Source organism: Macrotis lagotis, chromosome X (assembly GCF_037893015.1).
Source record: "Macrotis lagotis isolate mMagLag1 chromosome X, bilby.v1.9.chrom.fasta, whole genome shotgun sequence".
NCBI classification, from domain to species: Eukaryota; Metazoa; Chordata; class Mammalia; order Peramelemorphia; family Peramelidae; genus Macrotis; species Macrotis lagotis.
In genome coordinates, this window is record NC_133666.1 from 393,727,867 (window position 1) to 393,752,532 (window position 24,666).

Below are 24,666 nucleotides of genomic sequence, written 5' to 3' on the forward strand. Positions count from 1 at the left end.
AGCCCTTAAAATTAAGCCATTTCTAAAAGAAGTCCGGGGTTCCAAACCACTAGCCTGTGATCTTGAAGGCCTTGTGTTTCTCTCCTTTTGTCTTGGACTGCCTTCTCCCTCCCCCAGCCACCCCAAGGCAGAGTTTCTGTCTTTTCTTGGGGCCCGTCCTCAATGTAGAGGTTGTGTCTTTTTTTGGGTCCTGGCACTATCCTCCAGCTGGTGATTACCCAGTGTTGCCCAGTGCCTGGGGCTGCACAGGTTGATCCTGACAGCAGGGACTCAAAAGCAGCCGAGGGACTGGCCTTTGGTTTTTATTTAACGAGGGTGCTTCTGAAGGGGCGGCTAGGTGGTGCAGTGGATAAAGCACCGGCCCTGGAGTCAGGAGTACCTGGGTTCAAATCTGGTCTCAGACACTTAATAATTACCTAGCTGTGTGGCCTTGGGCAAGCTACTTAACCCCATTTGCCTTGCAAGAAAAATAAATAAATAAATAAAACGAAAAACAAGGGTGCTTCTGTTTCCCGAGGTGAGTGGGGGGTGCTGCTCTGCAAGGTGCTGCTGCTGCTGCTGCCTCCTCCAGCTGCCTTGCTGCCTCCTGCTGCTGCTGCTGCTGCCCAGCTGGCCCTGATCCTCCCTCTGGAAGGAAGGGCCTGCCCCTGTCCTGGCCACTGCCCTGAGCTGCTGGGCCGTTCCCCAAACCCAGCTCTTGAGCCTCCCTTCTACAAACAGGAAATAACACTGGCAAACCAACAGCTTGTGGGAGCAGGAAAACCGCCCTAAGCTTCTTCACCGAGTTAAAGAGCTTTCTATTTTCTCCTTGTGGGTTCTTCAGCTAGCCAGGCTGGCTGGATAAGCAAGTTCGCCAGTGAATGCCTCCTTTTTCTAAGTTAAAAGTAAATAAAACATCCCACGAGGCTGTCTCCAGCTCTTTAATAGAACCATTTCTGTTGATTACCCACACTGGAATCCAACAGGACTGCAGTTGGTTGTTAACATCTGGGGGGGAGGAGACCCTGGAGGAGAAGTGTTAATTTAGTTAAAGGCTTTCTTCGATGAATCTCATTTTGGCAGGAGGAAATCAAGACAAGCTGCATAATACCATTCCATCCACAAGCTTTTGTAAGTTATTTCCCCGCCCCCCCCCTTAATTAATTTTGCAATCCCTTTCACTGTCCCCAAAGGATTAGGCCAGAGTAGACAGAAAAACTAATAGAGGGAAAGGCTAGCTCCTTTTGAAATGAAATCCCTGTCCCTTGCTCCTATTTTACAGTACCTTTTATCCCCAGGTCTTCCCGTTCCCTCGACATCCTGCTACTCATACTTAGAGATATAATTCAGTCTTGCTCATTTGTAACTTTCCAAGGTTATTCCTTGGTTTCGATTCAAAATCAGCTAGTTTACCAGGTGAGTTGCTGACTAAATAAAACTTTTTCCATCATAGGCAGTTCCACAGAAGTCAAGTTTAAAATGTAAGATGGGGTTTTTAGGGCTACTTTTCTAAGTTGCTTGAAATACTTTAAAAATTGTGGGTCAGTACTGCTTCTTAAAACAAAAGAGCAACATATACAATTCTGTCAATTAAGGAAGTTAAAACAGCATAAAGGTCAGCTGAACAATCTTAATTGCAGTTAATTTTGCAATGAACAATCTTAGTTCCAGACAACAGAAGATGAAGCCTACATCTCTCTACTCCATGGGGAGGTGGGAGACTCCCAGTTCTGAATGTAGGCATGTGTTGCAATACTCCTTGTTTTGCTTAATTAGGTTTAACTGTTGTTGTCGTTATTTTTCTTTATTATAAGAGAGGTTTCAATGCAGTAATGTGGGGAGCTGAGATAGGGGAAAACACTAATATGAAAAAGATATAAACTTTTGTAAATGAGGATAAAAGCAAAATACTGTGAGTGAAATGGGATTAACTCCTGATGAAGAATAAAGGAAAGCTTTTTTTTTTATTTCGAATAAATGTATATTTGGAGAGACTAGCAAGTTGTATATGGTAAATTTGCAGTTTCATGTGCAGTCATCTTTTTATGGTACTGTATTATGGAAATGATTGTTGTGTTCCATGAGTTAAAAATAAAAATAAATTTAAAATTAAAAAGGCAAAGACAAAAAAATGTACATATTGAGCATAAATAAGGAAGCTATGTTGAGGAACGGGCTAGGTAACACAACAGCCTGGCATCTGTTTACTTTTGGAAATATGACTATGCTCTTATGCTAAGATATCCAGGCACCAAAAATCTCCTTCATAGATAACTGATCCCATTTTACAACTGAAGCTTTGTGTTGGGGTAGGGGGAAGAGTAGGTGGGAGGACTGTAGCCTCCCAGCAATATCTTTTCACTGTAACATTGTCTAGATAACATCTATGTCAGAATAGTGCAGAAAGGTTTTTCTGTTCATGTGTAGGTTGGGTTAGATGACAATTTGGATTGTTGATTATGAAAGACAGCTGCTAATAGGGTCACTATCCACATGAGTCTACTCACCCTTTGGACCAGGAGGGAAAAGGGAAAATGGCTTCCCAGTCGATCTGTGGAGCTCAAGTCAGAATGCTGGAGCTTAGCAACTAGTCTTGGAAAGAAACCTCATATGATATCTTCTTTCTTCTCTTGTAAAAATTTAAAAAAAAAAAAAGCAAGACTCAATGATAATTCTCTGTCTCCAAAACCACATGGTGCTTTTATCCTCTATTTATAGAAAGTATGATAGCAGTTCTTCATGTTATTGGTACACCAAGTCCCGATACTTAGATTTATCCAAATGATGTCTCTGCCCTCCATAAGAACTTGTAAGGCCAGGGTTGCTATAGCTGTTGATCCAAGCAGATGGAAAGAATTATTGGGTTCCCAATTCAGGGGTCACAACTGCAGGTGTCATTGGAAAATTCAGGGCAGCTGTCCAGAGACCTAGACAAAGACTATAAAACAGAGAAGAGCAGTCAATCCTTTGAGGTCACCTTCAGGGGTCAGACAAACCAAAATGAATTTAAACTGCTAAAGAGTTGTCTTACACAATACAACTAAATTTTCTGGTTGGTATTAAGGTACTAAAATGGAAATGAATGTCATCCTGTGTAAGTTTCATCCTGATGAAGAAAACATTTAATTTTTTTTAATCATTCAAATTGTTTCCTTTAATCCATTTAGACCATCCAGATCTTGATCACCCTGTAGCAAGCTTTGATTATTACCTCCTAAAAGCTACCCTGGTTTCTAGTATCTGCTTTCCAAGGATGGAACAGGTGTCATCACTTTATAAACAAAAGGGGTTTTTCTTTTATAATGATAAAGTAAGAATCCCTTCCCCTCCCCAAGAGAATATAAAAGGAAAAATGGTACTGGTTTGAAAGAGTAGAAATTACAGTGCATTGGTTTTTTTTTTTTAGGTTAAACATTTTGACCTTATCCCTTGAGGAAACTAGTTCAAATCCTGAATCAAACTGCTTAATTGTGCAGTCAATAGACGCTGGTCCATACTTCTTGGTCAACGTTATTTATAAGAAGAAATGATGGGGTTGGCTAGGTGGTGCAGTGGATAGAGAAGGGGCCCTGGAGTCAGGAGTACCTGAATTCAAATCCGACTTCAGACACTTAATAATTACCTAGCTATGTGGCCTTGGGCAAGCCACTTAACCTTATTTGCCTTGCAAAAAAAAAAACAAAAACCTAAAAAAAAAAGAAATGATGGAGAACAAACTTAATAGATTAATTGAAAAAGATCAATAAATAGATAATACCTCTGATAAATATGTCATACTAAAAAGAGCAGCTGAGTCAAATCATTCTAAGTCTTGGGAAAACTGCAGTTTCATTCTTTGGCATTTTTCAAAACCATCATCCCAGAAGGGAGCAAACAGAGGGAGGGTTAAGTGCTTGGCTGGTCAGTCCAGCATCTAATAATTAAAAGCAGGATTCCAAGCATTATCTAAGAACACATATTTTCAACCTAAAAGACTATTTCATACTTTCTAAAAGCTTTTTCCTATCAATCAGAGTAAGACAGTAAGTTCATAATTGCATATCATTTCCCCCTTTAGAATTCACTGAGGAGAGAGTCTAGATACTTTTCTTCTTTGTATTCCCCTCACTTAGCAGTGTCTAGCATATAGCTTGCCAAATTACACATGATTTTTTGACTGGTCCCATATTCCTCTGCTGATTTGTCTCCTCTTTTCTGACCACTTTCATCTTGTGTGGTTCCTTTGCTTATCTGAACACCTCAACCATAATTCCCATAACTCTTCAAAACTTCCTCCCAGGGGCGGCTAGGTGGCATAGTGGATAAAGCACTGGCCTTGGAGTCAGGAGTACCTGGGTTCAAATCTGGTCTCAGACACTTAATAAATACCTAGCTGTGTGACTTTGGGCAAGCCACTTAACCCCATTGCCTTGCAGAAACCTAAACAAAAAAAAAAAAACAACTTCCTCCCAGAGAGTCCTTCAAACCAGCCGACCCTTGGGTCCTGTACAAGAGGTTCATGTCACCACCCTACTAGAACAAAAGACCAAGTAAGGAATACATGCTTTCAAAAAACCAAACACAAGGAAAATTTAAAAAAGACTAGGACAAATAAGGAAGAAATAAAATTATGGAATATCACAGGATCATAGAAGAGACTCCAAGATCATATGATCCAACCCCCTCATTTTTAAAATAATATTTTATTTGTCCTCAATTTACATTTCAAAATAATTTTAGCATTCATTTTTACAAGATTTTGAATTCCAACTTTTTCTTCCTCTCTTTCCATCCCTTCCCCCCTACTGAAAAATGGCAGGCAGTTTGATAATAGTTTATACATGTGCTATCATGTAAAACATATTCCCATATTAGGCTCAGTTGTAGAAGAAAAAAACCTCAAAAGAGAAAAAACCCACAAGAAAGAATAAAGTAATTGAAAAAATTATGCTTTGCTCTGCATTCAGAATCCATCAGTTGTTTATCTGGATATGGTAGCATTTTCTTTCCATGAGTTCTTTGTACATGTCTTGGATCATTATATTGCTGAGAAGCTAGGTCATTCTAACTAATCATCATACAATGTTGTTGATATTGTGTATGTTGTTCTTCCTGGTTCTGCTCATTTCCCTTTGTATCAGATCATACAAATCTTTCCAGCCAATTCTCTCATTTCATAACTAAGGAAACTCAAGCCAGAAAGTTGAAATAATGTGCCCATGATCACAAAACCAACAAACTGTAAAGCTAAAGTTATATCACCATTGATTTCCAGCTATCAAGAAAACCCAGTCTCAGAGGGGTGAAGCAATTTGTATAAGATTACACAGTATCCAGGTTGCAGAGGCAGTTGTGATGTAAGAGAAACTCAAGAGCAAAAAAAAAAATTAGATTGCTGAATCTGCCTCTATATTAATATTCTGTGGTAGGATCCTAGAGAAGTTAGTTAGATGTTCTTCAAACTGGAAGAGGGACCAAAATGACATCACTCTGTTGGTATCAAGGTTCAGTGGGTCTGTCAGTGACTGATGAGACCATTGTAAGTGCAGAAGGCTCTACCACAGGTCAGGCATTCCAGGTGAAGATGTCTCTAAATTTGCACATCTCACTTTTTTTTTTAGCTACTGCAATTCTGCTTTGCTCCTAGTGCACGGTGTCTTCATTGATGCAGGCACGTCATGCTGGGTGGTCCTGTGCCAATATCTCCCATGCCTCACAATGGATACCAAAGGTCTTCAGAGAGACCTTCAAAGTGTCCTTGTATCACTTCTTCACTTGAATCATTCATTCCATGTGAGTGCTTGCTTTGTGGGAGTTCTCCACAAAATAGTCTTTTAGATAAATGTGATTTTGGCATTTGAATAATGTGGCCAGCCCACCAGCTCCCTTTAATAGAGTTTGAATGCTTGGCAGTTTAGCTCAAGAAAGGATCTCAGTGTCCAGTATCTAATCTTGCCAGGTGATCTTCAGAATCTTCCCAAGACAGTTCAAATGAAAGTGATTCATGTCCAATACCTCTTCTCTCCCACATTTTCCTTCAGTCTCCCAAACACGGAGACAATATGTGGGTCAACTTCATCATTTATGTGTACTATATCTGGAAAGTATTCTACCAAGGTAAGTGAACTTACCTATATAGCATTCAAAATTTCTCCATTTCCTGTAACTTTCAAATGATGTAGTCTGGTAGAGAACCTCCTGGCTCCTCAATTTCTCCATCTGTAGATGAAGATAAAAAGATACTTTGCCTCAAGTGGTTATGTGAATTAACTCACTAAAAATTTTCATGTACAAAGTTTACTGTATATTTATTTTGTATATTTTTTAAAACTAAATGAGATCTTAAAAATAGAAATTGTAGTACCAAGTCACAAAGTTAGTGGGAGAGCAATGAATAATAATAGTTAGCATTTATTTAGCAGTTTAAGGGCAACTAGGTGGCACAGTGAATACAGCACTGGAGTCAGAATCAGAGTTCAAATTTGGCTTTAGTCACTTATTAGTTGTGTTATCCTCAACAAGTCACTGAGTGTCTTCATCTGTAAAACAAACTGGAGAAGGAAATGATTATCCACTTTAGTTTCTTTGCCAAGGAAACCACAATTGGGGTCACCAAGAGTAAGATTTCCACTGTAGATATTATCTCATTTTATCTTCATAACAACCTTGGGTAGAATTTACTCCTATCTTTATTTTTAGAGATGAGGAAACTGAGGCAAATGGAGGTTAAGTGATTTGCCAAGGGTCACATAACTAGTAAGAAGACTTGAGACCAAGGCTTCCTGACCAGGTACAATGCTCTAGCCATTATACCACTTAACTTTCCTCCCCTACCTGCCAATATACTCAGGTACTTTTATTTCTAATCTAGTGAATTTTAAAAATAAAAAATTATTACAAAAGAGCTTGGGCTCACCATTCTAGAGCAACCCTGATGACCAGGCATGAAAGTTTAAGATTAATTTAGCAAGAATATTAAGGTATTTTATATGATTCTCTTAGGTTTGTTTTTTAGACTTCTATCTAGAGACATTCAGGGAAAAGTTATTCCCTAATTCTCTTAAGTCCTTCGCTGAATATATGAGCTCTGAAATCTGAAATGTGAGCTCTCAAGGGCCTAACCTTAAAATGGTACCATTGGATAACAGTAACTACTGCTACCTTCAAGGTTTGGCTACATACTCCAACATTTCTTACTCTCAGTATCATGTGAAAGTGTCCCTGACATTAGCACTGCCAACTGTGGCCATATGCAAAATTCCCTTTTATATAATCAGGCACTCACTCCTACCTTAACTCCTACCAAAAAACTGTTACTCAAAGAAATGGCATAAATTTAAATATCAAAAATCTCCAAGAAAAACTTTGAAAGGGGATTATGTTCAACTTACTACCTTAGGTGACTTTTTTATATGTGGGGGAGGTAGAAATGGAGGCGGGTGGGAGAAGGGTGTTCTCTTTCTGGTGACTTCTTTTGTGGACTCACTGGATTTGGAATCAGAAAAAATCATGTCCAATTCTTCATGACCATTTTTGGGGATTTTCTTAACAAAGATGCTGGAGTTTGCCATTTCCTTTTCCATCTCATTTTAAGAAGAGGACACTGAGGCAAACAGCATTAAGTGACTTGGTCACACAGCTAATAAGTGTCTGAGGTCAAATTTGAACTCAGATCCTCCTGACTCCAAACCCAATCTTCTTTCAACTGGCTGCCCATATTCATTGTTATACTTAGTCAAATCACTTAACTCCTTTCAGTTTCCATTTCTAAATCTGTTACTGAAAGGATTGGATGGAATGATCTCTTAGTTCCCTTCTAGCTCTACATCCCATAGGTCTATGAGGCCTAACTGGGACTAGAGAAAAGTCCCATGTCCTGGAACACTTCACAAAGTCAGAGATTTGGATCTGGAAGACACTGCTAAGTTCATCTAGTCTATGCAAAGCATTCAGAAAGGTCCTTCCTTATGTTGATGAGGAAAGTTATTTGCTTAAAATTACACACATGTAATAAGTGGTTAAACAAACCAATCTGAACACAAACCCTCTCCCTATAAATCCAGTGATCCTCTTTGCCTGCTGTTGGAACAATATGGCTCCAACTTCACATGGATCTATGTTGATCTAAGGTTCTCGATTCCCTTCCCTTCCCTTCCCTTCCCTTCCCTTCCCTTCCCTTCCCTTCCCTTCCCTTCTCTTCCTTTCCAAAGAAAATACATAAGTTCTCAATAGCAATATAAAAGAATGCTCCAAATCATAACGATAAGAGAAAGCAAATTAGACCAACTCTGAGATTTCACCTGATACCTATTAGACTAAGAACCATTTCTGAAAATAAGTAGAATTATACTTTTAAAAAATTATCAGACTATCCATAGCTTATATGGCTTTTGACTCACTGATACTACCACAAAACATGTAACCCCAAAGAAATCAAAGCCAAAAGGAAAAATCACAGACATATAAACATATTTGTAGCTGTACTTTTTAAAGAACTGGAAGAAAAGTGGAAAACAATTGAAGAAATTGTAGTAGATAAACATCATAAAATATAATACTTATCATAAGAAATGATGAGCAGGAAAAATTTAGAGAAACTTGAACTGATACACAGCGAAAACAGCATGGCCAGCACAATTTATATAATATCCACAATATTGAAACATTGAAAGATTTCAGAATTCTGATCAATTCTGTGTCCAAACATGGCTTCAGAGAACTGATGATGAAACATGGTTCCCTCTTCTCACAAAGAGATGCTGGACTAGAGGAGCAAAAGAAGACATAACTTTTTTAGTTGTGGCCAAAGCGTTGGGTTTACTTGACAATAATTATCTGTTATGAGAGGATTCTATTTAAAAGTGGGGAATGGAAGTGACAGTGATATGGGTAAAACAACTCCAACAATAAAACATTTTGAAAGAAAAAAAATTCCAAAATATAGTGTTCTACACACAATAAGCACTTAGTAAATATTTATTACTAGTCAGTGCAGTGGAGACTTTAGTTATTCTTTCAAATGGAAGTTTTAGAGACAGTACTTATTTCTGTTTATTCAATCCCCTATAGAAGAGGAGATTATATTTCAAGAAATGACACTTGTAAAATCCCCACTCTCACTACTTCTGATTCTTCTGTAGACTTTCTAGTTCCATTTTCACATGGTATAACAACTTGTCTGTATTTTGTTGAAGGACTTGAAGACATTCTTAAATGTCCTTTAAATAAAGTTTTTTAAGAAAAGGGAAGGTCTTTAATTTTGATTTCCTTGGTCCTGGAACTTCTGAAGGAGAAAACTCCCTCTACAAAGCTGTGGCCCAAACCAAATCATTTAACCTCTTTTTGCCTCAGTTTCCTCAGCTGTAAGATGGGGATAATAATAGTATCTACATCACAGGGTTGGACATTAAATGAGATAATATTTGTAAAGCACTTAGTAGGTGCTTAATTTGTACTTATTCTTTCTCCTTTCTCTAAAACACAAAGTGTCCCAGAGCTACCCACCAAAGTTTTAAGTAGCTTTTCCAGGGTCATACTAGCAAGAGTACCAGAAGTTAGATTTGAATCTAGGTCTTCTGGCTCTGAGGCTAGCTCTCTAGCTATTCTGCTTCACCTAATAGAGATGCGCACTAAAGATATTTTTTAAGAAATCTTATTAAAACATAAGTAAAATATCACTAAAAGGAAGTTGAGTTCTCAGTAATGGAAAAATCAATTAAGGTCCTGGAGACGAGATCATGAAACGTATCTCCTTCCTTATTGGAGAGAAGACAGAATCATATACCTGGACAAACAAGGTTCCTCTATCAGAGATTTTGGTTTATTTCTTTTTGCTTTGTCACATGGGAAGTGACAAGTCAGTCTGGGATGGGAGTAGATAGAAATGCCTATGATTTAAAGACAAAATACATCAATAAAACATTAAAAACAAGAAAGAAATCATGCTTTTTCATCACACATGGAATCAAAGCACATGAACATTTACTTAGAAATCTGAAGCATTTATGATCAAGTCAGTATAGTCTGACAAAGAAAATCTCCAGTCTAAAGAACTTGAGCTGTAGTAATAAGCAAAAATAATTAATGAATGCAATGCCCTTAATCTTTCAGAGAAGACATGGTTATTTTAAACATTATTATACAGTATTACTCATTCATTGTATAACTTTCTCTCCTGAGTTCAAAGCATTTAAGGACATGATCTGACATTTTCACCAAATAATTTGTATTAGCAAAAATAAAAGAAAGAGAGGAAGGAAGGAAGGAAATGAGAGAGAGAGAGAAAGAAAAAAGAAAAGTCTAGAATAGTGAAAAAGTATGGGGGCGGCTAGGTGGTGTGGTGGATAGAGCACTGGCCCTGGAGTCAGGAGTACCTGAATTCAAATCCAGCCTCAGACACTTAATTACCCAGCTGTGTGGCCTTGGGCAAGCCACTTAACCCAGTTGCCTTGCAAAAAAAAAAAAAAAAACCACTAAAAAGAAAAGTATTACACCTGAATTCAAATCTCTCCTTTGACACCCACTAATTAGCTGTGAGCAAATTAGTTACTTAACCTCTCTAAGCCTCAAGAAACTCTGTAAGACTTGTCGAAGTTACAGATTGTGAACTACGTTGATGGAAGAGTTTCTCATATTGGTGGCATCATAGATCCTTTAATAGTATCCTCCTTTTACAGGAAACAGGCACAACCCAGGAAAAAACTTTTTTGGAGATCAGAGTTTGGAGATACTTTATATCAAGTACATGAAAAGGATTGTGCCCCCCCCTTTTATCCTCCCCCTCTCTTTTTCTCTTAACTGCTTCTGCCTACAAGCGCAATTCTATTTTAATTTGCCTCATAAAATCAATTTGTTTGCACCCACCCAGGTGCACTATTTCCTAATTCCTAGCAAATTTATTCAGGCTTTGGATACATTGCCTCCCTCATGCTTTATCCAATAGAGTCCTTGCAATTAAAATATGTTCTGATGCTCTGCATCCACCTTTCAAAGGCCTTTTTTACAATAGTAATAAAGATATTCTATGTTATTTTGTAAAGATCAAAGCCTTTCCAAGTAACTCACCCAAGATTCTTGACAGGTGAAAATAAATAACCTGTGACAACCAATGTGGTTTTTGTTGTTGCTTTTTTTTGTTTTGTTTTAAGTTTTTGCAAGACAATGGAGTTAAGTGGCTTGCCCAAGGCCACACAGCTGGGTAATTATTAAGTGTCTGAGGCCAGATTTGAACTCAGGTACTCCTGACTCCAAGGCCAGTGCTCTATCCACTGTGCCACCTAGCCTTCCCAACCAATGTGTTTTTTACTAGAAACTGAAGGATAGAATCATTAAATCCAATCTCTCACTTCCTAATCCATTCTAGAATCAATAGACTCCCTTTTCTCCAGATTTTCCTATAATGGTCTTACCTTGGGAGGAAGAAAATTCATATGACTAAGCATTGTAGAGAGACTAGATGTTTTCAGTTTAGCTTTTGTTCTGATCCTAGCTGTGGCCAGAGTTGGAATCAACATTCTCAATGGGAGAACAGATTCACTGTAAAAAGAATGAAAGAAGAAACAGAAATATTCTCTTCCTTGCCCCTTAATTTGTTGGAGCTTTCACACTTGGGGTACCTGTGGGCTTGTGAAAAGATTTGAGGAAAGGTTCTTAACTTGCTCATTTCATAGATAAATGAGCAGTTTACAATAGATGGATGGATGAATGGATGGATGGATGGATGGATGGATGGATGGATGGATGGATGGATGGATGAATGGGTGAGTGGATGTGTACATAGATGATGAATTTTTTTCTGACCACAGCAAATGAATGCTATCTAATGAGCCTGAAGCCTAAGAAGTTTTTCTCACAGGAAACAGATCACAAATATGGGTCAACCTTAGTAGAGAAAGAGGGAACTTCATGGATCAGTGCAGGAACTTACCCTCAGAATGACATCTTGTAACTGGTCATTTTAACAAATTATTTTAGCAAGCTAAATACTGAACTCCATATCTGTGCTGTTAAAGGAATTTAAGTACTATTAATGCCTTCTTAATTAGGGCAAGACCCAATGCCCTGGTTATGGCTCAAAATAAGATGCAGAAGAAATGCTCACACCAGAAAAATTATAAATCCATGAAGTATTGAATGACAATATAATATACCCTGAAACAATTCAAATTTCCTCTTACTAAGAATGAAACTAATTCAGAGAAATATTATAAAAATATATGGCTCTTAGAAGTATTGTTATTGGGGCAGCTAGGTGGCACAGTGGATAAAATACGGCCCTGGAGTCAGGAGTACCTGAATTCAAATCCCTCCTCAGACACTTAATAATTACCTAGCTGTGTGGCCTTGAGCAAGCCACTTAACCCCATTTGCCTTGCAAAAAAAACTAAAAAAAAAAAGAAGTACTGTTATATAAAACAGAGTAAGGAATATAAAATATATGTGTCCATATACACCAATATTCAGGAGCCCTAAGTTCTAGCATCTACTATTGTCAATTATTAACTGAGTGACTTTGACTAAGACCCTTATCCTTAGATTTATGTTTGTTATTATTAAAATAAAAGAATAGGACTAAATGATCTCTATGATTGTTTTTATCTTCAAAAGTGTCTAATTCTATAGGTTGATAGGAAAGGTTGTATGATGTGGAGAGGAGTAATGAGGAAATTCAAAGTCAAATACCTGAGTTGGAATTCTAGCCCTTTTGATAGGTATACAGTCTTAAAGCAAGTCTGAGTCTCAGCTCCCTCACTGTAAAATGAGAATACCCCATCTGGGGTATTCCCTTATTTATATTCATGGATTGGGTCTCCAAAGGGTGGGCATTGCCCCATATTCTAGTAAATAGACTGTAGATGCCCACATCTGTGTTTCCTATTACCAGTAGTCATTAAATATGATTGACTCAAAGTAAAGGAACAGTCTGGTGATGCAATGAATAAAGCACAGAGCCTGGTCTCAGGAATACTTGAGTTCTAATCCAGCTCAGATATTAATTATCTATGTGACCCTGGGCAAGTCTCTTAACCCTGTTTGCAAGTTTCTGAATCTGTAAAATGAACTAGAGAAGGAAATGACAAACCACTACAGTATCTTTGCCAAAACAAAAAAGAGGTCATGAAGATTTGGGCATGACAAAAACAACTGAACAACAAAACAAATGGCAGTTATGATGTTTGTTTTTCATTATTGAAGAAGACCATGACATGGGGGGAGAAGGATGATGTGAGATGTGGAGGGATGATGCCATGACAAGCATATAAATTGGATTTGAGTAAGAGGGTACTGTGCTAAATCACCAACCTCACTGTCTCTTCCAGAGTCATCTGGGTCCAGTGGCTAGATATGAACCAGGAGGATGGGAGATGGCCCTGGATATGAGACAATAAGGGTTAAATTACTTGCCCAGGGTCCCATAACTCTAAGTGTCCAGTGTCTGAGATGGAATTTGAACTCCCATCTTCCTGACTGTTCTATAGACCGTGCTGCCTAACTGCCCTAAATTGCAGAGTAAAAGCAAGGACTTTACAAGTCTCCATAAGCCTGGGACCTACTCTTTCACACATCCATTGGAAGAGTGGACATAAATTTAGAATACAATATTAGTAAGGCATACACAAAAACCTACAACTCTGGTACTGTAGTACTGATGGACTTCTCTCCTGTCAGGTCCTCGTAAAGTGCCCCCAGCAAATCTCTGCTGGGCTTCCAGAGTCTTCTATTCTTTACAACTCAACTCCACACTGCCAGGATTCACTCTTTTTTGTTTTTTTAGTTTTTTTTTACAAGGCAAATGGGGTTAAGTGGCTTGCCCAAGGCCACACAGCTAGGTAATTATTAAGTGTCTGAGACCAGATTTGAACCCAGGTACTCCTGACTCCAAGGCCGGTGCTTTATCCACTACGCCACCTAGCCACCCTAGGATTCACTCTTTTGAGCATACAACCAACTCTTTTCTTTATTGCCAGAGGACCCACTCCTGGAAACTGCTACTAAACTTCTCAGTTTCCATGCCTATCTAAAATACATCTATGCTCCACAACTTATACTATCTTGCTTTCCTTCCCCCATTCCCCACAGAGGGCAATCTGATAGTCTTTATATTGTTTCCATGCTATACACTGATCAAAATTGAATGTGTTGAGAAAAATCATATCCTTAAGGAAAAAACAAAATATAAGAGATAGCATAATTATATAATAACATACCTTTTTTTTCCCCCATTCTTATACATTCTCAAAGTGATTCTAGAACCTGGGTGGGGTGATTCCTCCTGGAAGGAGGGAGGATGTTGGGTGATATGATCATTTTGGAATGAAGAAAAGGAAAATTCCTGCTACCCCACAAGAAGTAAAAAAATTGAGTTCTTTTCCTGACTACAGGTTCTTTCCTGCCTCGTTTATCTCCAGTCTTGAACTTTCAATTTTCTGACTCTCCAGAGTATAGCTAATCCCTCAGGGATCCCAAATCCCATAGGATATGGCCAATTTTCAACCCAGCAAATTGACTTGCTCCCTCTGACTCACTCAGGGAGTGAGTAAAAGTATAACCTGGAGTTAATGCACGACTTTATCATATCTTTGCATCAGCTAAGCTAGGGAGAATGATCAAATCCCCTCTCTCTCCCCAATTAAACATTCCCTGTGCCCAACAAATAAAGGTGCTTTTTGGTTAAGTTCATGTGGCAGAGTTCACAATCCATTTAGAAATAAACATTTTTCCACAAGGATCTACCATACCTAATAGTACTGGAGAATTACATTCACTTCATAATTCAAGAGTACTCAATTTTTTTTTGAAATGGACACAATTTTATAAAATTCAAATAGATTATCACCTGTCTTGGTGCTTTCAAAGACCTGCTCCCAGCCAAAAGACAATAGAACAAAAAAAAATAGTCTCTTTCTCTGCAACCCCTCCTCCCATCAAAAGGAATAAACTTGGTTTCCACAGAGTTTTCAGATCTTGTGGGACTCTCTCCACAAAGATTAGAAAAAGGAGATTGACTTCAAGTCACTTCCTTCACCTTCAGGTAAGAAAATAAACCTGTTTGTCTTGATGCTTGCTTCTCTTGTAACAAAGATCAACTGAGACCAAAGGCAAGTGGATGTTTAACATCTCCCTTTTTCCTACTAAAGGGTCCTTCTGCTCTGAGCTAAGTCATGTTCCTGGTACCACAACAAATAAAAACTAGGTCTTGCTGGGGAGTGGGATTGAAAAAAGGGTGAGATAGGGAGATACTAGAAAAAAATGTGGTTTTCCCTCTCCCTTTCCTACTAAAGATTTCTTCACTCTAGATTCAAGAACTCAAACCAATTTCAGTTCCAGAGAGTTGAAATTCTTCTGTGTTCCAGTTTAATACTTCATTAGCCTTGATAAGATTAACATCAACTGAGCTGGGGTGGGGCAGGGAGGGATGAGGAAAAGGGGGGGGGAAATCAAATTTAAATATAGATAGCTACTTGTGTAGGTAGGTAGATAGATAGATAGATAGATAGATAGATAGATAGATAGATAGATAGATAGATAGACAGACAGACAGATGGATGAAAGGATGGATAAATGGATGGATGCTAATCTTGGAGTAAAAACATTCTACTTGCTTGTTATCTTCTCCATTATATTGTGAGCTCCTTGAGATCAAGACTATCATTTACCTCTTTTTATATCCCCCTTTAGGGATAAGCCTTAAAAGGCTTAGTACTGATACACAGTAGGAACTTAATAAATACTTGTTCCCTAACTTTACATATGTATTTGTTTATATATACACATGTTACATGTATTTTATGCAAAATAAATACAAGGTAATATTGGAAGAGAGACAAGTAATTATAACTAGAAATTATACACACACACACACACACACACACACAAAGTACAAATATTATCTCATTTTATCCTGACAACAAATTTTGGAGATATCCCATTTTACATATAAGGAAACTGAGACAAACAGAAGTTAAATAACTTTCTCAGGGTCACACATCTAAGCATCTGAGGCAGGATTTGAACCCATTTATACAGTATTCTGATCTCAGATCCAGAGCTCTCTCCACTAAGCCACATGTCAAAGGCCTCTAGTAGAAGAGTCTATTTAAGTTCAGTTATGAATGAAACTCAGCAGTCTAAAAGGCAGTGATGAGGAAAGAGTTGGTTCCTGGAATAAGAGACAGCCTGGGTAAAATCACAGAGACAAGCAGGAATACCAGATTTGAGAAACAGAAAGAAGGCCTATTAGATTGGACCATAAAGTACTTGAAGGGGAGTAGTATATAATAATCTTTGAAGTGTAGGCTGGAGCAGACTAAATAGAATTTTAAATGCCAAATTCAATCCTGAGATAAGAGAGATCCACTGGAGTTTACTGAATACAGGGGTGCCAAGAACTCTCCTGTGTTTAGGAAGGTCACTGGCAGCTTTGTGGAGAATGAATTAGGGAGGGAAGAAGCTTGAGGTGAGAAGGTCAATTGGGAATAAACTCCTTCTCATTGCCCCTTCTCCACATTGTGTCTCTGTCACATCCACACACTGAAAGCATGTAGTTGCAGAGAAAGGAAAAAAAAATTAAAAATCAACCCTGAAAAGAAAAGAGATTTTCTGCTCCAATAATTATGTGGACATAATGTGGATATTTTCACATTGTAAGATTCTCTTCTGTGTTCTTCCTATACAACTTCTGCCTAGTTGGACCCCAAAGTAGGGAGAATGACTTCCCCATTGCTCAGTTCTGCTCCTTCAGGCACCATCCTAAGGAAGGAATTGTGACAGAGAGGTCACAATACCTGGAATGGCCTGAAGCAAGGAGGCCCAGAAGAACCTAAGCTAAGTTCTGTTAAAGGAGAAGTGCCCTCTGAATGAAGGTAGGGGATAGCTGCTCCCCTGTGAAACTCCCCTGCGGGTGCCTTTGGTAAAAAGGCAAAGGGAACATTTTGGTCTGAGGTTCTGCGGGTGATGCTGAAGAAGGAAGGCCTTTTTCTCCTCTCTACCTCCCTGGGAACTGTTTTTCCTCCCTATTATCAGCATCCTTACCTGGAAGATCCATGCCCCTCCAGTTTCCAGTCACACCCTTAGGGATCATTATATATGTGAAAGGGTCTAAGATGGGGAGGGACTGGAGCAGCAGTACAGAGCTGAAACCCTTTTCTGCAGGCATAGTGGAGAATAAAGCAAGATGACAAGTCTCAGTGAGATCAGCCTTCCCCAGTCCCCCCAATCCCCTCCACCTTTTGGAAAAAATGGCAGTGAGCAAAGGGTGAAAATCCAAAGGGCTTTGTAATAGCCTTTAAGCTTTTAAAAAAAATTATCGGTGTATACTCTGTCATCACATTCAACTGAGAACAATGTATACCATGGAACCAAGGTAAAGACTAACAGAAGGAAGAATGGGGGGAAACTGTAAAATTCAAAATAAATTAAATAAACAAACAAACAAACAAATAAATAAATGAAATCATTCTTTAAAAAAATTATCGCTATACACAAGAGAGACAGCTTGCTTCAGAATCAGGAACTCGGGTTCAAGTTCAGTTGATAACAGTCTGGAAGCCTTTCCTGGGGCACTGAGAGGGAGTGACTGGTCCAGTATCCCACTGCTTAAGAGGTAGGACTCCAGAACTTCCTTAATCCAGGTTCAGAGCTTCCTGCAACTACACCATGCCCTTGTTTTTGAAAGCACAGTTGCTGGCTAGGCACAAATAGCTGTTCTGTACACTGTGGTGGAATGAAATTAATTAAATTATCATGTTATTTATTTTATGTAAAAATAGACTCTCCTGCCCTAACCTCCAGGCCTTCTCTTCTCAGAACTTTGCGAAGCCTCTTCTCTGCCTCTGGCCCCTGACTTCAAGTGCAGCGCTGGGAATCCTAGGAACATCTGGTTTGGCAAGAAACAGCTAGGGTGTAAATGGTCGGAACCCGTTTAAGCTGAGGAAAGCGGAGGTGAGGTGGAAGTGGGGTGGGGGTGGGGGGCAGTAGAAGGTTCAAGGTGAGTTGGTCGATGACAACTATCTACAGTCTGCAACAGGAATCCGCAGATGACAGGATTTAGAGCCAGGGAAGGAGGACCTTACCGACTCCCTCTTTCATGCCCGGATCTCACGCTTGAGGCTCTCGGGTCGTTGAAATCTCCCTCCCTTAGGAAGGCAGTCCCCAGCCGGGACCCTGCAATGTGGCCTGGATGGAGCAGGGCCCCCCGGGAGTCAATTGCTATTCATGCTCCCACATCTGCACATGGAAAGAAAGCCTCTCTGAGCGCCGAGCTGCGGGGTCCTGACACCGAGGCAGAGCCACCAGCTGTCGGGATTGCACCGAACGGGGGGCACAAACCCCCCAGTTCCCCGTGTCCACCGCGCCCTCCTCAACAGAAGGGGCGAGCCCTGCTCAATGGGGCCATCTGGTCCTAGTGCAAACACTGGTGACTTTTGGGGGAGGAGAGCAGAGGATGGTTGGGGGAAGGCAGGATCTGCAGGACTGAGCTGGCAGTGTGTCCAGGTCCCTGATTTTCCCTCTCCAAAACCGCCACTCTCTCCAAACTTCTCTCTTTCTCTGCGACCTTTAAACGCCTCTGCGGCTTCCTCCTCCCGGGAGCCCCCACGGTTTGCCAGCATCCCAGGAGCTTGATGGGGATGTGGGGAGACAGAAAGGCAGCTTTGTCCCGGGGTCCAGGTTTTAAGGCATTCGCGGAGAGGAGGAGGGGGGAGATTTGGACAGGGTACCAGGGAGGCTCAAGAGCCGGATGGATCCTTGTCCGGTCCTCGGACAGGAAGCGGCCCTTTGCTTCTGTAAGCAAATACGGCTGAGAACCCGAAACGTCAGAGCTGGTAGGAGCAGCAGCAGCGTCCCCCTCCCCCTCTTTTCCTCTCCCCACCTCCCCTCTCTTTGTCCCTCTTCCCTTCTCCGCCCCGGGCCTTCATATCCCCAGGACGCTAGCAACGCCTCTCCCTTTCCTCATGGAACAGCTGCACTCCTCTTAGGATCACAGGGTTTAATTACTAGTTAAAGAGGATTTCGTATAATCGACTTCAGTCCCTTCCTATTACGGTTTTGGGGTAATCTCAAACGCCCCAGATTTAGAATCAAAGGACTTGGATTCAAATCAGTCCGTCAATAAGCATTTATTAGGCGCCTGCACAGTGCTAAAGGGAGAGGATAAAAAAAGAAAAAGACAGCTCTGCTCTCTAGGAATTCACAGACACACACGAAATGATACCAGATAAACTGGGGGGGGGGGGGGGGAGTTCATTACCAGAGTGAAGGTAGTAGAAAAGGGGATTCCTGGCTAGACAGAGAGGAAAGGCTTCCGCTGGAAGGTGGGGTTTTCGCTCGGACTTGAAGGAAGCTAGGAGGCTTATTTCTTACTGAGACTTCATTTAGCTTCCCTAGGTCTCAGTTTCTTCATTTTGTAAAATGAAAATCGATCAGGAGTTCTTAACCTTTTTTGTATGCCATGGAAACCGACTTTTCAGAATGTTTTAAATGCTTAAAATAAAATACATAGAATTACAAAGGAAACCAATTTTATGAGACTTCTTGGAAAAAAATTTTTTTTTAATTCTCCAGCCTCCAGGTTAAGAATTCTTTTAGACTAGATGATCACCGAAAAAAAAATTTTTTCTTAATTTCCAGGCTCCAGGTTAAGAAACCCTAAGACTAGATGATCTGGAGGGTCCCTAATAGTTCTCAAAGTTATGAGGCTCACATAGATGGCATGACCAGTAAATGTCAGCTTCCAGACTAACCCACCTAATCTCTGTTCAAAGATGAGCTTTGTCCCATCACACCACACCACCTCTGGACTGCTGAGTATTGGGCTGCTACTGCTGCCTTTGTAGGAGAAAATTGACTGTGTATGCAGCCTGAGCCAGGACTCAGGGTGGAAGCTTGCAGGATTGTCTCCCACTGGTGATAGTGAGGTGGTCTCAAAGCCTGTTTGAGAATCAACTGTAGCCCTCCCTATGTGAGGAGGAAGGCTCAGTGAGAAAGAATACTGGGAGCCCAGCAGCTGCCCGAACTGCTCCCTGTGTCTTCCTGGTGGCCTTCCCAGTCCAGAGAGCTGGGGCACAAACAATGCCTGTCAATGACCGGTCAGAATAATCATTTCTGGCCCACTCCAGCCATGCCTCTCCTGGGACCTGAAACGGTGGAGGATCTCAGGCAGCCTGGGGAATTTTACCTAGTGTCTTAAAAAATACTGGGGGGGGGGGGTTGGGGAAGGGCATATTTGCTTTTATTTTAATTTTGTTTTGCCTATTTTTTCCTCTGAAATATGATTTCCTAGAAGGAGATTACACAGATGAAACTATAGGTTCTTTACAAGATACCCGCAACACCAGACTATTTGGAAACATTCTAAAGATAAGTAGAGAAAATAAATGGCATCCTCCACATTTAGGATCCGTTTCAAGTCTCAGGAGAGCCAGGTCTGTAGTTTTCCTGCAATTTATAGTTGTAGAGAAAGATCTAGGAGCACTGAGGGATGAAGTATTTGCCCAGGGTCACACAGCCAGCATAGGCCAATGGTGGACTTGAATACATACTCTGAAGCCAGCTTTCCGCCCAAAGTCCACATGAAGCCAACAAATCTTTAGTATTTGTCTTGTCTTTTCAATTCCTTCCCTTTCTTGATTATTTCTGATTTCTCCCATTTGTTTTTATGTTGTTTCACTTACTTCCTGAGAGCAGGGTCTGTCTTTTTTCTTTGTACCACCCCCCCAAGGTTTTTAGCACAATAGCTGGCAGACATGCTTAATGATGGTTTATTGACTGACTGACTGACTGACAGGATAAAAACCTTAGGAAGTGCACTAACATTATTGAGTAGCATTTCACAGAAAACAAATCATCAGTTAAAATTCCCTCATTTTACAGATGAGGATACTATCAAGAGAGAAAAAGTGATTTGCCAAAAAAATCATGTGGCAATTAATGCCTAGAAACTCTTATGAATTCTGACTCCACTACCTTACTGCCTCAGCTTACAAAAAATAATAATTATTATTTTACTAAAATTGAGGGGGGAGCTAGATGGCACAGTGGATAGAGCACCAGCCCTGGAGTCAGGAGGACCTGAGTTCAAATCCAGCCTTGGACAATACCCAGCTGTGTGATCTTGGGCAAATCACTTAAAAAAACATAAATTGGTATGGTACTTTACAAAGTATCCTCTTCAAATGAAGTAGGCTGTGCACATATTATCACCATGATGTAAGTTGTGTATATATTATCATCCCCATCCCATAATAATATAGGTAAATAAATATCGGAGTTTGGGCCTCAAATCAAAATTGGTTGTACAAGACAAGTGTTCTTGCCCTTGCACAGCAAACCAGTGTTCAAAAAGTACATTAAATAATGAAGTTCCTTATTCTCTCAACGCTTATAAAACTAACAACTACATTTTAGAAAAAGAAAAATTCCTTCAAAAATTCTACTTAGAATCTGCCCAAAGTACTCAAAACTTTTTGTTCAAGGTTTAGTAGCATTAAAAATAAGCAGAGATATAAATATGTCTTATTTTAAATCATCCTTTAAAAAAAAGAGGGGAAACTAAACTTTTTTTTTCAAAGTTCTTAGCTAACAAGGCCTTATGGGAGATTGAAAATAAACTTAATTGAAAAAACAGAGCTCTCCATAAATAGGTCCAGCTTCTAAGCAGGGGACTAGGTTAAAAAAGACAACAACCAAAGCAATCAACTAGGAAGGTTCCATGTTTTAGAAAAGAAAGGTCACAAGAGCCTTCTCAGAAAAGCTTAGCATTTAAAAGGATACTCAGTCCTTTTCTATTTCCTTAGGCCTCTAGTGAGTAGTTTGTTTATTTGCTTTGCAAAAGAGTTTTGCATGGGTTAAATAAGCAAAAGGGTATTTCCTGGTTGTTACTTAACCCATACATCCCAAACTCAGTACTAATTTAAAATAAAGAAATAAATCTTAAGTTTGCAACAGTACAAGATAACCACAACACCAGACTATTAGGAAACTTTCTAAAGATGAATGCTGTTCATCTGTTCAACAGGTTCCTTAAGTGCCTAAGATGTTCAAGCCAAAAGACAATTTATGTCCTCCAGTACCCTGATCCCAAAAGATCTTAACATGTTTTTGTTAAGGTCCCAAAGATTTCTTGTAAGATTTAACAAAAGAGATAATTCCACCCAACAACCATATGATTATTAGATTATTATTGTCAAACACGGCAAAGAACAAGGTATCATCTACTCAGTGAGGCTCCCCACCACCACCCCGGCCCAGAGAATGTCCAGTGCAAAATCCAGATCAAAGCAGGATTTTTCCATAGATGATGAGGTCCTCCAGAAGTTATGGCTACTAGGAGGGATTGTGCTGATGACAGAAAGCTCAATTAGTATTGTTGAACTTCCTAAAGGAGATTCAATTTTGACTTATTTTCTGCTTTCAGTCATTCCTCAACTTGGCACTTCCTGGGAGACAGTAGGTGTTTAATAAATGTTTATTGACTGATTGGCATAATTGCTGAAGTTCAGCCTAACTATTCACACAGGAAACACAGGGAATGAAGAATGCCTGGTGCCCAGACTTTGATATGCAGTTGGATGAACAACACATCCTGCTGATTCATCAGTGGGGGCTAGGGTTGGGGTAGTGTATATCCAGCCCCATCAACAATGTAAGCTCAGACTTGAAGGATAGCATGTTAAGTTATATATTGGAAATTGTACAGTGCTTACAGTGACCGTAAGTTTTGTCCTAAAATAAAAGTTCATCTTTAAAAAAATTCACCAGTATTATTCTTGTGCTGTTATATGAATCTGGCTAGGAATTCTGGAATGCCATCATATCAAAAAAAAATGAAAATTTCAGGTCACCCAAAGGGCAATGGAGGACCATGTATATGTGTTCCTGTTTATTCCAAGGACTAATTACAGGCTACCTCAGAAAATACCCATGCCATTTTTAGATAGTGTTATTTGTTTTTTAAAGTTTTTTTTTTATTGAAGAAAATATCCCACATGTAGTGTTTTGTAGCTATACAAAGTACTTTTTTCACAACAATCCTTTGAAGGAAATGCTTAACAGCACTATTATATCTTATAGTGGGGAAATACTATATTTCATATGTTTTTTAAATGTTTGTTATCTGTGGGAAATTATTTTAAAAACATGCTCTAGGGGCAGCTAGGTGGCGCAGTGGATAAAGCACCGGCCCTGGAGTCAGGAGTACCTGGGTTCAAATCGGTCTCAGACATTTAATAATTACCTAGCTGTGTGGCCTTGGGCAAGCCACTTAACACCATGGCCTAGCAAAAACCTAAAAAAACAAATAAACAAAAAAAAAAACAAAACATGCTCCAACAGCAACAAACTCCATTAAAAACCAATTTGTATTTATCTTGTTCAAATCCTAACCAAGACCAGAACAGTTATTTGATGTTGAATTGTCTTGGATGTCAGTATTGCCCAAAAAACTTAAGTCAATCATAAATTGATCATCATACAATATTGCTGTTACTGTGGACAGTGTTCTCCTGGTTCTGCTCACTTCACTCAGGATCAGTTCATGGAAGACTTACTATAGTTTTCTGAAATCTGCCAGCTTGTCATTTCTTATAGCACAGTAGTATTCCATTATGTGAATAAACCACAATTTGTATGGTCATTCCCCAACTGATGAGGGGGATCCCCCTTAATCTCCAATTCTTTACCACCACAAAAAAGAGCTGCTAAAATTTTTTGTACATTTATGTTATACATTTATAATTGCTTTAGGATACAGACCTAGTAGCGGTAATATTGGATCAACAAGTTTGAACAGTTTGATTACCCTTTGGGCACAGTGATGTTGGCAAGCACATGATTCAACTGTATTGCTTTGATTTTCATGCTCCTCCCTCCCATATCTTTGTATTGAGTTTTAATGTATTTTCTGTTTACAGTCATCCCTCAACATTCACTGATTTCACATTGATAGTTTTGGTTATTCACAAGTTGGCCGTTGATATAGGGGACATTTTGGGAGATTTGTGGCTTACTGCAGAAAATTGTAGCCAACATGTATATGTAAAAAAAGCAACAAAAAATATAAACATAGAGTATATGTTGTTAATCTATTTTCTCATTTATTTCTTCTTTATTCAGACTCAGTCACATACAAGGATCTTTGTATCTTGTACTTTTCATGGAAGGAAAACCATGAAGCAATTGCTGCAGCAACACTAGTGATTGCAAAGATGATGCAAGACTCTGCATAGTGTGCAAAATACTAATCTTTCTAGTGTGGTAACTGCAACTGTTTAATGGGTGAAGTGTGTATACTAAAAATAGAGATTCAGAATGGAGCATTAGAGTTATTTGTGGTTTTTCACATTTGCTGGGGTCCTGTGCCCCAATCCTTGTGAATGTAAAGGGACAACTACATTGTATATATTGTATCCCACAGTTGAATGCAAGCTCCTTGAGGACATTTTTTGTCTTTGGGTCCCCATAGCCCAGCACAAGGTCTTGCACATAGGAGACACAATGTTAAATTAAATTCTATTATTATTTTCATTTCAAAAGTGATGAAACTGAGCTATTCCCCTTTCAAAATTCCTCCCCAAAAGATAGAGCTAAGATTCAAAGTCAGTTTTCATTCCAGATCCATTACATTTTACTTCCTCTACATTCTGGTTGTCATCTATCTATACTCAAAATCTTCCCTCAATATAAAAATCCTTCAAAGTTTTGAAGACAACTATC

The 24,666-nt window shown here is 39.4% G+C and overlaps 1 long non-coding RNA gene across 1 annotated transcript; it reads left to right on the forward strand.

Moving 5' to 3' along the window:
* Nucleotides 1-846: 846 nt before the first annotated feature.
* Nucleotides 847-24,332, forward strand: LOC141499698 (uncharacterized). The gene is made up of 3 exons (XR_012471734.1): nt 847-1,110; nt 17,764-17,898; nt 24,067-24,332. It is a non-coding gene; the product is annotated as an uncharacterized LOC141499698 (long non-coding RNA).
* Nucleotides 24,333-24,666: the final 334 nt, after the last annotated feature.